The sequence below is a fragment of the Scyliorhinus canicula genome, chromosome 5 (assembly GCF_902713615.1).
Source record: "Scyliorhinus canicula chromosome 5, sScyCan1.1, whole genome shotgun sequence".
Lineage (NCBI taxonomy): Eukaryota > Metazoa > Chordata > Chondrichthyes > Carcharhiniformes > Scyliorhinidae > Scyliorhinus > Scyliorhinus canicula.
In genome coordinates, this window is record NC_052150.1 from 58,036,671 (window position 1) to 58,050,332 (window position 13,662).

Sequence of the window (13,662 nt, forward strand, 5' to 3'; positions counted from 1 at the left end):
ACCTCGGCAGGCACAAAGATATCCCACCGGGGTTTAGTTAATGACCTACTGCAGGCCCTCCTTATGCCCGCGCAGATTTCCATCATTAAATGTGCTGCCCATACAAACAGTAAGACCCCGGTTGACGTTGGTAATGAACGTGCAGATTGTGCAGCGTGGACAGCCGCGCAAACTCAGCAAGTGGTGGTGCCTAAAATGTTAAGTCAGACTAAACGTTCTGCAATAAATAGGTCTGCCTCTGACAAGCCAATGCCAACCATCCAAGACATCATAAGGTTACAGGAGGACGCTCCTGAGAGTGATAAACAAATGTGGAAATGTTTAGGTTGTACATATGTTTCTGTTTCTTCTTTGTGGACCACGCTAACACAGCAGATTTGTATGTCTGATGTGCTAGCATTATGGGTCATCGAATGTGTACACTTTGCAACTCATTGTGGGACTCGGGGGACTAGTGATTTGTTACTTGTCACTTGGTGGCATCCTAAAATGCAGGGGCTGGCCCAGAGTATTAGTAATAGGTGTTTGATTTTTCAGCAATATAACACCGGCAAAGGTATCCCTTGTGGTATGGGGCAAACCCCGTTGCCCAGTGGTCCATTTGAGACACTCCAGATGGATTACATTGAGTTGGAAAGGTGTCAATGTTATAAATATGTCTTGGTTATTGTGGATGTGTTCAGCAGATGGATTGAGGCATATCCGATTACCGATAATAAAACTACTACTGTGGTTAAAGTTCTGATGCGGGAAATCATTCCCCGGTACGGCATACCAGCTCAGTTAAGTTCTGATAACGGGCCTCATTTTATTGGACAGATTAACTAGGAGTTCTGCTCCCAGTTGGGCATACGCCAGCAGTTACACTGTGCGTACAGACTGCAGGCGGCCGGGTTGGTTGAGAGACACAATCAGACCCTCAAAACTAAATTGGCTAAATTAAGAGCAGACACGGGACTGACATGGCTTAAGTTGCTCCCCGTTGCCCTCTTCCAGCTGCGGGTTACACCTGCGGGACCGGCTCGGCTCTCTCCTGCTGAGATCCTTTATGGCAGGCCCCTTAGAACTCCCTGGAACCTGCATGTTCCCAGACTGGTCCAGTTTCACCATATGACTGAAGAAATGACTACCTATGTTCTAGCCTCAAAAGGTCCTCAAGGAGCTCCATGGCCTGGCATTGAGCAGCTCACCCGTCACTGTCCCCATTACATAGCTCGCTTTCAGTGCAGCCTGGTAGTTATGTCATGGTCAAAAATTGGACTCGGAAAGGGTTGGAACCACGATGGGAGGGGCCCTTCCAAGTTCTCCTTCCCACCCCCACTGCAGTTAAAGTGGAGGGGCGGAGTGCTTGGGTCCAGCTCCACCACTGTAAAAAGGTCGTTCACAAACCTGCCTCCCTTCCCCAGCGCTGTTTTACAGATGTGGAGCATGATCTTGCCTGTCTAATCTTCGGCCTCACCTCACTCGGAGTGACAACGGTGGCGGAAATGGAAAAGGGAAATATCATCTATATCTGTAACCCCAACCAAACTACAAGGACATTTCACTTATGCAGAGGTGACGTTCTCCGCTGCCCCCATATACGAGGACATGGTATCGACTCATGGAAGGTCATCAGGTTAACGGACAATGCAGGACTCATGAAGCAATTGCACCGGTCCGGATGTCTGAGCAATTGCACATTGGCCGGATGTCTGAGTGACGTGACACCTCCTGTCCATACTACTTTTTGGAGTACATGTAAATTTGATTTTGGATGTGTTAAGATTGGTGCCATAAAGGTAAAGTCAGACCATGCGGAGAGGGTAGGAAGAGGTTGAGAGAGAGAGACAGGGACTAGAGAGAGGATGGAGCGTGTGAGAAGGGGGGTACAACTAGAACGTAGGTTATCAGGAGATATACTTACTTCATTTAGGACCCAGAATGAGGGAAACCTGGGCAGTATGAATCTCTTCTACCAGATCGACCACCGCATGTATGGCCAGGGACGGGTTGTCTGCTACCCAAACCCCACATCGGTGTCTAGGTAATTTTCTGTTTCACCGCTTTGAGGCACTCCCCAAACGGTGGTTCATTGTCAGCGTTCCGAGCCACCGCCCGAGCAAGTCACTCTTCCTTACGATCCGGGTTCAGCACCACCGGCTATTTGCCTTCCCCCGCCTCGGGATAATTCCCACTATCATTATGATAAGCTTCAACGGTGGAGGGCGTAAACACCTAGCCGCTTCACTCCCAATAGAGACTCCCGGTCGTACGAGAATTGTTTCAGCAGTGAGGGGTACGGCTGTTTGCTGGTAGAGATGGAAACGAATATAACATGTCTGTTCCCCACCTGTATGGACAGGAGGTGTCACGTCACTCAGACATCCGGCCAATGTGTCTGTTACAACACCACCTGCCTTCTATTGAACGGCAGCCTTCAGCTCCTTTGTGGCTGGGCGAATGTCTCTCATATCACTGTTGGGACTAGGGCTTTCCACATTGCTAGGAGGCCCGATTAGGCGTTCCAAAGCTGGATAAACTGGGCTACTGGGGGATCCCTACTCAACCGATATATTGATTGTGATGCTAGCCTGTATACAGAGCAAGGATACTACTTTATTTTTAATGGCACAGCGACCAATGTTTTGTCACCCCCATTTCCCTGCCGAATTACTATCGGGACTCTAGTCCCCACCACAGTCCCCTGCCCCTCTGCGTGGATATTGCACAGTCAGTTGGCACGCTGGGCAGTCTCAGCCGAATTCTGCGAGAACTGGAAAAAACCTCAGGTTCTAGCACCGAACTGGGGCCACTCAGCCGAATGGGGAATTCTGAGCGTCTTGACACTGGGAGGTGTGGGGGGTCCTTGGCAGTCAGCGATAGGAATTATTTTATTTGTGGCCTTACCATCCTGGGAAACGAAACCTTGGGAGCCCTCGGGGCAATAACCAAGGAATTGTCTCAAATGCGGTTGTTTGCCATGCAGAATCGGTATGCTCGTGATGATCTTCTGGCTGGTGAGGGTGGGGTATGCGCCATAGTGCAGGGCAAGTGTATCATGGGAGTTCAAGACCTAACCGCTAACATCACTAAATTTATGGATCGCATACGGGACCACCTGGACGGTATGCAAGACCCTGGCTCCTGGGGTAACTGGGGATTTGGAGGTTGGAAGGACTGGTTGATAAATATGGTCATGTTTTTAGCAGTGGCACTCGGCTGCATCTTTGTGGGCCTGGGAATCCTTAAATGCATGATGGGTACAATGCAGGGTGCACTGGAACAGATAGACGCCCCGAGAATCTTGGCTGTTAGGATCAACGAGGGTGCAGCGGATGACGGGGTGCTGCAGCAAGAATTGGCAATGCAGTGACAAATTTTCTTAGATGAGGGGCCGTAGGTACGGATTGGACCGATAGGTTATCATGAAATGATAAAAGGAGGGAATGAGGAATTGAACAAACGAATGTGATATAAAATAGGATTATTATTCAGGATAATGTAGAGGATAGGGCCGGTCTGATGGTAGTGAGTTCACAGACAAAGAACAATGAAATTGAGCAAAGCATGGCCAGAAAGGGGGGGAGGGGTGCCTCGTACAGAGGATGGTGAAAAGGATGCTGGGTAACAAGAGGCCCAGAGTTGAGGAATGCGAAGTGAGCCAATCAGGATATATGGCCAGGTCAGGAGGTGTATAGGATGACCTATGGGAATCTTGTATGTGAAACTTGATGCCATTTGAATGATATGTGCAGAGATCTCTTTGTCTTCGACCTCACTCGGTCCTGGGAGCTCCAGGAGACTGTATGTGTTCTGAATCTCTGTAGAGCGGGTCAACCTTGCAAGTTGTTTAAAAATAAATAATACTATACCGACTGATCCCTCTCGAGTTTTATTGAGACCAGACTGATGGGTAAAGAACTTAATTTGTCAATAGTGACCACAATTCGGATACGTTTACTTTAGCGATGGAAAGAGATAGGTATATACCGCAGGGAAAGAGTTATAACTGGGGGAAAGGCAATTATGATGCGATGAGGCAAGACTTGGGAGGGAAACTGCAGGGGATGGGCACAATTGAAATGCGGAGCTTGTTCAATGAACAGCTACTGCGTGTCCTTGATAAGTATGTACCTGTCAGGCAGGGAGGAAGTGGTCGAGCGAGGAAACCGTGGTTTAGAACATAGAACATAGAACAGTACAGCACAGAACAGGCCCTTCGGCCCTCAATGTTGTGCCGAGCAATGATCACCCTACTTAAACCCACGTAACCCGTATACCCGTAACCCAACAATCCCCCCACTAACCTTACACTACGGGCAATTTAGCATGGCCAATCCACCCAACCCGCACATCTTTGGACTGTGGGAGGAAACCGGAGCACCGGAGGAAACCCACGCACACATGGGGAGGACATGCAGACTCCACACAGACAGTGACCCAGCCGGGAATCGAACCTGGGACCCTGGAGCTGTGAAGCATTGATGCTAACCACCATGCTACCGTGAGGCCCTACTAAAGTAGTTGAATCATTTGTCAAGAGGAAGGAGGAGGCTTACGTAAAGATGAGACGTGAAGGTTCAGTTAGGGCACTCGAGAGTTACAAGTTAGCTAGGAAGGACCTAAAGAGAGAGCTAAGAAGAGCCAGGAGGGGACATGAGCAGTCTTTGGCAGGTAAGATCAAGGATAACCGTAAAGCTTTCTGCAGGTATGTCAGGAATAAAAGAATGACTCGGGTAAGAGTAGGGCAAGTCATGGACAGGAGTGGTAAGTTGTGCGTGGAGTCCGAGGAGATAGGAGAGGTGCTACATGAATATTTTTCGTCAGTATTCACACAGGAAAAAGACAATGTTGTCGAGGAGAATACTGAGATACAGGCTGCTAGACTAGAAGGGCTTGAGGTTCATAAGGAGGAGGTGTTAGCAATTCTGGAAAGTGTGAAAATAGATAAATCCCCTGGGCTGTATGGGATTTATCTTTGGATTCTCTGGGAAGCTATGGAAGAAATTGCTGAGCCTTTGGCTTTGATCTTTATGTCAACATTGTCTACAGGAATAGTGCCGGAAGACTGGAGGATAGCAAATGTTGTCCCCTTGTTCAAGAAGGGGATTAGAGACAACACCACTAACTATAGACAGTGAGCCTTACTTCTGTTGTGGGCAAAGTCTTGGAAAGATTTATAAGAGATAGGATTTATAATAATCTGGAAAGGAATAATTTGATTAGCGATAGTCAACACGGTTTTGTGAAGGGTAGGTCATGCCTCACAAACCTTATTGAGTTCTTTGAGAAGGTGACCAAACAGTTGGACGAGGGTAAAGCAGTTGATGTGGTGTATATGGATTTCAGTAAATCGTTTGATAAGGTTCCCCATGGTAGGCTATTGCAGAAAATACGGAGGCATGGGATTCAGGGTGATTTAGCAGTTTGGATCAGAAATTGGCTAGCTGGAAGAAGACAAAGGATGGTGGTTGATGGGAAATGTTCAGCCTAGAGTTCAGTTACTAGTAGCGTACCACAAGGATCTGTTTTGGAACCACTGCTGTTTGTCATTTTTCTAAATGACCCTGGAGGAGGGCGTAGAAGGATCGGTCAGTAAATTTGCAGATGTCATTAAAGTCGGTGGAGTTGTGGACAGTGCGGAAGGATGTTGCAAGTTACAGAGGTACATAGATAAGCTGCAGAGCTGGGCTGAGAGGTGGCAAATGGAGTTTAATGCAGAAAACTGTGAGGTGATCATTTTGGAAGGAATAACAGGAAGACAGAGTACTGGGCTAATGGTAAGATTCTTGGTAGTGTGGATTATCATAGAATTTACAGTGCAGAAGGAGGCCATTCGGCCCATCGAGTCTGCACCGTCTCCTGGAAAGAGCACCCTACCCAAGGTCAACACCCCCACCCTATCCCCATAACCCAGTAACCCCACCCAACACTAAGGGCAATTTTGGACACTAAGGGCAATTTATCATTGCCAATCCACCTAACCTGCACATCTTTGGACTGTGGGAGGATACCGGAGCACCCGGAGGAAACCCACGCACACACGGGGAGGATGTGCAGACTCCGCACAGACAGTGACCCAAGCTGGAATCGAACCTGGGACCCTGGAGCTGTGAAGCCATTGTGCTATCCACAATGCTACCGTGCTGCCCAATGGATGAGCAGAGAGATCTCGGTGTCCATGTACATAGATCCCTGAAAGTTGCCACCCAGGTTGATAGGGTTGTTAAGAAGGCGTACAGTGTGTTAGCTTTCATTGGTAGAGCGATTGAGTTTCGGAGCCATGAGGTTATGTTGCAGTTGTACAAAACTCTGGTGCGGCCGTATTTGGAGTATTGCGTGCAGTTCTGATCGCCGCATTATAGGAAGGATGTGGAAGCATTGGAAAGGGTGCAGAGGAGATTTACAAGGATGTTGCCTGGTATGGAGGAAAGATCTTATGAAGGAAGGCTGAGGGACTTGAGGCTGTTTTTGTTAGAGAGAAGGTTAAGAGTTGACTTAATTGAGGCATACAAGATGATCAGAGGATTAGATAGAGTAGGCAGTGAGAGCCTTTTTCCTCGGATGGTGATGTCTAGCACAAGGGACATAGCTTTAAATTGAGGGGAGATAGATATAGGACAGATGTCAGAGGTAGGTTCTTTACGCAGGGTAGTAAGGGTGTGGAATGCCCTGCCTGCGACAGTAGTGGACTCGCCAACATTAAGGGCATTTAAATGGTCATTGGATAAACATATGGATAATAAGGGAATAGTGTAGATGGGCTTTAGAGTGGTTTCACAGGTCAGCGCAACATCGAGGGCCAAAGGGCCTGTACTGCACTGTAACGTTCTATGTTCTATGTTCAGACAGGGCGCTGGAGGGATGTAAGATATCCAGGAAGGAACTGAAGAAAGGGATTAGGAGAGCTAAGAGAGGGCATGAAAAATCTTTGGCGGGTACAAAGAACAAAGAAAATTACAGCACATGAACAGGCCCTTCGGCCCTCCCAGCCTGCGACGATCCAGATCCTTGATCTAAACCTGTCGCCTATTCTCCAAGGATCTACTTTCCTCTGTTCCCTGCCCGTTCATATATCTGTCTAGATGCATCTTAAATGATGCTATCGTGCCTGCCTCTACCAGCTCCGCTGGCAAAGCGTTCCAGGCACCCACCACCCTCTGCATAAAAAACTTCCCACGCACATCTCCCTGAAACTTTCCCCCTCTCACTTTGAAATCGTGACCCCTTGTAATTGACACCCCCACTCTTGGAAAAAGCTTGTTGCTATCCACCCTGTCCATACCTCTCCTAATTTTGTAGCCCTCAATCAGGTCCCCCCTCAACCTCTGTCTATCCAATGAAAACAATCCTAATCTACTCAACATTTCTTCATAGCTAGCACCCTCCATACCAGGCAACATTCTGGTGAACCTCCTCTGCACCCTCTCTAAAGCATCCACATCCTTCTGGTAATGTGACGATCAGAACTGCACTCAGTATTCCAAATGTGGCCGAACCAAAGTCCTATACAACAGTAACATGACCTGCCGACTCTTGTACTAGGTAGGATCAAGGAAAACCCCAAGGCCTTTTACACATATGTGAGAAATATTAGCATGACTAGAGCGAGGGTAGGTCCGATCAAGGACAGTAATGGGAGATTGTGTATTGTGTCTGAAGAGATATCGAAGAGGTCTTGAACGAGTACTTTTCTTCAGTATTTACGAAGGAGAGGGGCCATATTGTTGGAGAGGTCAGTGTGAAAGAGACTGGTAAGCTCGAGGAGATACTTGTTAGGAAGGAAGATGTGTTGGGCATTTTTAAAAACTTGAGGAGAGACAAGTCCCCCGGGCCTGACGGGATATATCCAAGGATTCTATGGGAAGCAAAAGATGAAATTGCAGAGCCGCTGGCAATGATCTTTTCGTCCTGTCAACAGGGGTGGTACCAGGGGATTGGAGAGTGGCGAATGTTGTGCCACTGTTCAAAAAAGGGAATAGGGATAACCCTGGGAATTACAGGCCAGTTAGTCTTACTTTGGTGGGAGACAAAGTAATGGAAAGGGTACTGGGGGATAGGATTTCTGAGCATCTGGAAAGACACTGCTTGATTAGGGATAGTCAGCACGGATTTGTGAGGGGTAGGTCTTGCCTCAAGTCTTATCGAATTCTTTGAGGAGGTGACCAAGCATGTGGATGAAGGTAAACCAGTGGATGTAGTGTACATGGATTTTAGTAAGGCATTTGATAAGGTTCCCCATTGTAGGCTTGTGCAGAAAGTAAGGAGGCATGGGATAGTGGGAAATTTGGCCAGTTGGATAACAAACTGGCTAACCGATAGAAGACAGAGAGTGGTGGTGGATGGCAAATATTCAGCCTGGAGCCCAGTTATCAGTGGCGTACCGCAGGGATCAGTTCTGGGTCCTCTGCTGTTTGTGATTTTCATTCATGACTTGGATGAGGGAGTTGAAGGGTGGGTCAGCAAATTTGCAGATGATACGAAGATTGGTGGAGTTGTGGATAGTGAGGAGGGCTGTTGTCGGCTTCAAAGAGACATAGATAGAATGCAGAGCTGAGATGAGAAGTGGCAGATGGAGTTTAACCCTGACAAGTGTGAGGTTGTCCATTTTGGAAGGACAAATATGAATGCGGAATACAGGGTTAACGGTAGGTTTCTTGGCATTGTGGAGGAGCAGAGAGATCTTGGGGTCTATGCTCATAGATCTTTGAAAGTTGCCACTCAAGTGGATAGAGCTGTGAAGAAGGCCTATGGTGTGCTAGCGTTCATTAGCAGAGGGATTGAATTTAAGAGCCGTGAGGTGATGATGCAACTGTACAAAACCTTGGTCAGGCCATATTTGGAGTACTGTGTGCAGTTCTGGTCGCCTCATTTTGGGAAGGATGTGGAAGCTTTGGAAAAGGTGCAAAGGAGATTTACCAGGATGTTGCTTGGAATGGAGAGTAGGTCTTACGAGGAAAGGTTGAGGGTGCAAGGCCTTTTCTCATTAGAATGGAGAAGGATGAGGGACTGCTAAATTCTCTCCCACTGATGATTGATCCACTTGGGCCAACTCATCTCCCTGAACCAGGTCTCTCTTGTTGGGCCGGAAACATACTGCTGCAGAAAATTATCTTGCAAACACTCCAGGAACTCTCACCCTATAATTCTTGAATTCCTCTGTTATTTCTTCGCAAATTTGATCCTCAACATCTCTTCCACTAGCTGGTGATCTATATACTACAATTATCAGTGTTATTGCACCGCTTTCATTACTTATCTCTAACCAGACAGATGCTGTCCTTGGCCACTCTTGAACATCCTCTCTCTACTGTAAAACCATGTTTCATCAATATTGTTACTTATCCCCATCCCCCCATGAAGCGCATCACCTCCATACTCCCGGAACGCCTTGACCCACTTCAATTCGCATATCGTCGCAACCGGTCCACATCAGACGCCATTTCCCTGGCCCTACACTCATCCCTAGAGCATCTCGAAAACAAGGACTCCTACATCAGACTCCTATTTATTGACTACAGCTCCGCCTTCAACACCATAATCCCAGCCAAGCTCATATCAAAGCTCCAAAACCTAGGACTTGGCTCTCCACTCTGCAACTGGATCCTTGACTTTCTGACCAACAGACCACAGTCAGTAAGAATGAACACCAACACCTCCTCCACAATAGTCCTCAATACCGGTGCCCCGCAAGGCTGCGTACTTAGCCCCCTACTCTACTCCCTGTACATACACGACTGCATGGCAAAACTTGGTTCCAACTCCATCTACAAGTTTGTTGACGATACAACCATAGTGGGCCAGATCTCGAATAACGACGAGTCCGAATACAGGAGGGAGATAGAGAACCTAGTGGAGTGGTGCAGCGACAACAATCTCTCCCTTAATGCCAGCAAAACTAAAGAGCTGGTCATCGACTTCAGGAAGCAAAGTACTGTGCACACCCCTGTCAGCATCAACGGAGCCGAAGTAGAGATGGTGAGCAGTTTCAAATTCCTAGGGGTGCACATCACCAAAAATCTATCCTGGTCCACTCATGTCGACGCTATCACCAAGAAAGCACAACAGTGCCTTTACTTCCTCAGGAAACTAAGGAAATTCGGCATGTCCACATTAACCCTTACCAACTTTTACAGATGCACTATAGAGAGCATCCTATCGGGCTGCATCACAGCCTGGTATGGCAACTGCTCGGCCCAGGACCGCAAGGAACTTCAGAGAGTCGTGAATACCGCCCAGTCCATCACACGAACCTGCCTCCCATCCATTGATTCCATCTACACCTCCCGCTGCCGGGGGAAAGCAGGCAGCATAATCAAGGATCCCTCCCACCCGGCTTACTCACTTTTCCAACTTCTTCCATCGGGCAGGAGATTCAGAAGTCTGAGAACACGGACGAACAGACTCAAAAATAGCTTCTTCCCCACTGTCACCAGACTCCTAAATGACCCTCTTATGGACTGACCTCATTAACACTACACCCGTGTCTGCTTCATCCGATGCCAATGCTTATATATTGTGGTGCCCTATTATGTATTCTCATGTATTTTCTTGAATTCTGTTTAATTCCCTTTTCTTCCCATGTACTGAATGATCTGTTGAGCTGCTTGCAGAAAAATATTTTTCACTGTACCTCGGTACACGTGACAATAAACAAATCCAATCCAATCCAATGACGCCTCGCACCCCAGATTCCTGACTAGCCCTCTTCCCTAGATTCCTGACAACCCCTTCTCCAAATTGGCTTTGTTTTTATAATGATCAAATCTTTTACATTACAGTTAATTGATAATAAATGAAATACCTACCCAGTGTACTCTCCCCAATGACTCATCATGTGATGTCATTTATGATTACTTTTCTTTTTACTCCTCTCAGTTCAGACTCACAGATCACAGCACAATCTGCTCTCGACCTGCTTCATATCACTCTGAGTCTTTTTCTGCATCACAATTATCCTGGTTTGTGTCACACCACTTTCTGGTCGGCTTTCCTTTTATTCATTCATGACACGTGGGTGTTGCTGGCTAGGCCAGAATTTATTACCCATCAATAATCGTCCCTGAGTAAGGGGTGGTCAGCTGCCATGGTGAACTGACACACCCACAGGACTACTAGGGAGGGAGGAAGTTCCATGATCTTGATTCAGTGACACTGAAGGAACAAATATACGTTTCCAAGTCAGGATGGTGAGTGACTTGGGAGGGAAACTCCCAGGTGTTGGTGTTCCATTGTCTGCTGCCCTTGTCCAACAAGGTTTCCCTTTCACAAAATCATGTTTACTACACCGAATTATATTTTGATTTTCCAAATACGTCCTCAATAATAGGTTCCAGCATTTTCCCTAACTGGTCAAAATGCCCTCTTTTCTGTCTCTCCTCTTTTTTGATTAATGATGTTATATTTACCATTTCCCTATTGTACCTTTGCAAATTCTAGGGAATTTTGGAAGATTACAACCAACGCATCAGCTAACTCTGAAACCACCTCTTTTAGGACCTGTGGATACAAGCTGTCAGGTCCAGGGGACCCCTCAGCCTTTAGCCCCATTAGTTTTACTCAAGTCGTTTTTCTCCAGTAATTGAAATTGTTAAGCTCCTCCCTTCTTTTTGCCTCTTGATTTTCTATTATTCTTGGAATGCTTATGTCCTCCACTTTGAAGATAGATATTAAATACTTGCTCAAAGTCTCTGCCATTTCTTTGTTAATTCCCCAGTCTCACCCTCTAAAGGAACCAATGCTCACTTTAGCTAACCTTTTAATTTTTATAGACTTGTCAACTTTTACTCCGTTTCTATATTTCTTGCTAATTTTCTCTCAGACTCAATTAAGTTATCCTCTGTTGGTTTGCAAAGTTTTTCCAATCTGATGGGCTTCCACTAATCTTTGCAGCATTGTTCGTCTTTTCTTTCAATTTGATCTATCCTTAATCTCCTTAGTAGCCACAGATAGTGAATCTTTCTTGTAGAGTCTTCTTTCACAATGGAATATATTTTTGTTGAGAGTTATGAATATCTCCTTAAATATCTGTCACTGCTTCTCTACTGTCTTACCTTGTAACTTATTTTTGAGTTCGATTTAGCCATCATACCTTTGTTATTGCCTTCGTTTAAGTTTTAGGCGCTAATTTCAGAACCACATTTTTCACCGTCAAACGAGTGTCCAGATAACATTCCCCCTCATTGATGCATCGCAACATCCAAAGCTCGGATTCCAGCTCACCAATTCTGAGTCGAAGTTCCTCAAGCTGCACACTTGATACAGATGAGGTTGTCGTGGATCACAGATTTCCAGCAGCTCTCACGTACTATGGCTGCAATACATCATCTGCCTTGCCATCTCTGTTTGTGGTTGATTTAATTGCTTACCTTTCTCGTTCAGAAATATTAATGATTATCCATACTTTTAACTAGTTACACTCTAAATTCATTACAATTCTTAGACTAGAACTGGTGGACACAGTTTAAAAATAAGGGTTTTTAGACGGAGATTAAGAGAATTTTATCTCTCTCAGAGGGTTGCTAATCCATGGAATTCTCCATAATACCGGTTTAAACTATTGACCAGGATTTTACGGCCCTGTCACAGCGTGTCTCCCACCAGTGGACGCGGTGGGTCATTTACTTAGGCATCATTATAATATCCTGCCGGGCAAAGGTGGACTTACACTTTTGTGGGCCCCACACTCTCCCTCTTTGCAGGGGCTCCCCGTCACACCCCTCCCCTTTGTGACATGGTGGCCTCTCCGAACCGTGTTGAGCCCCGGTCCCAATAACAATAAGCCACAACCCCAAGGCACTGAGCTCCATCCCCAAGGCAAGGCAAACCAGGTGTCATAAAATACATCGCAATCGATCAGTGAGAGAAATGACAGGAAATTGAACATGCAAAAATGACAAGAAGAAAGAAGATGTTAGTTGCTGCCCAGCCTTTTCACACTCAACCCTGCATGGCTGGCCTCTGGCCCTGGTTGAGTCGCTCTGCTGCTGCTGGCTGCTGTTCCCCAATTTCCCAAGACACGACGCCGGCGCTTGCTTGGCCTTCTTCACACCTCCCAACTGCTGCTCTGCTCACCTCTCAGCTCTCGTTCGGGTGGTTGGGTCTCGAGCTGCAAGCCCCGAGAACAGTGTATACTTCTGGCTAGCTGTTGCTGCTGACTCTCTGGCTTGGTGGCCTCTGTTCTTTTTGGTTCATTGCCCATCCGCCTTCCTCAGCCCTAGTCTGGAGGTCGAGAGTTGACCCGCTACTCCCCTTGACAGCTGTTGGTCAGCCCCTCCTCACCTCGCTGAAGGTTTCACAGGCTCGCAACCCGATGTTACTTTTGTGACTTTACTTTTGCCTCAAGCTGTCCACCAGACCGAATGCCAAAAATCTGGCTGCTACTTTGCAACTTTACTCAATGAAATTGAATAAGAACATCATTAGAGGTTTTAAAAGAGTTAGAATGAAGTTTTAAAAACATAGAACGAGAGTAAAAGATAGAATTAGAGGGTATGCTGGGCACAGGTTGCAAAAAGCCGCCTCGCTCCGGCACCATCTTGAATGGAAGTTCAGAAACTTCACACCAATTCAGGAGATCCGTGTCTGAACTGCTCTAAGTCTCCACCACCTCTCAACTGTTTTCCCGCTCTAAAGGAGGGTCCACCAATCAGAGCCTGATGTTGTTAAGCACTGCCTGGT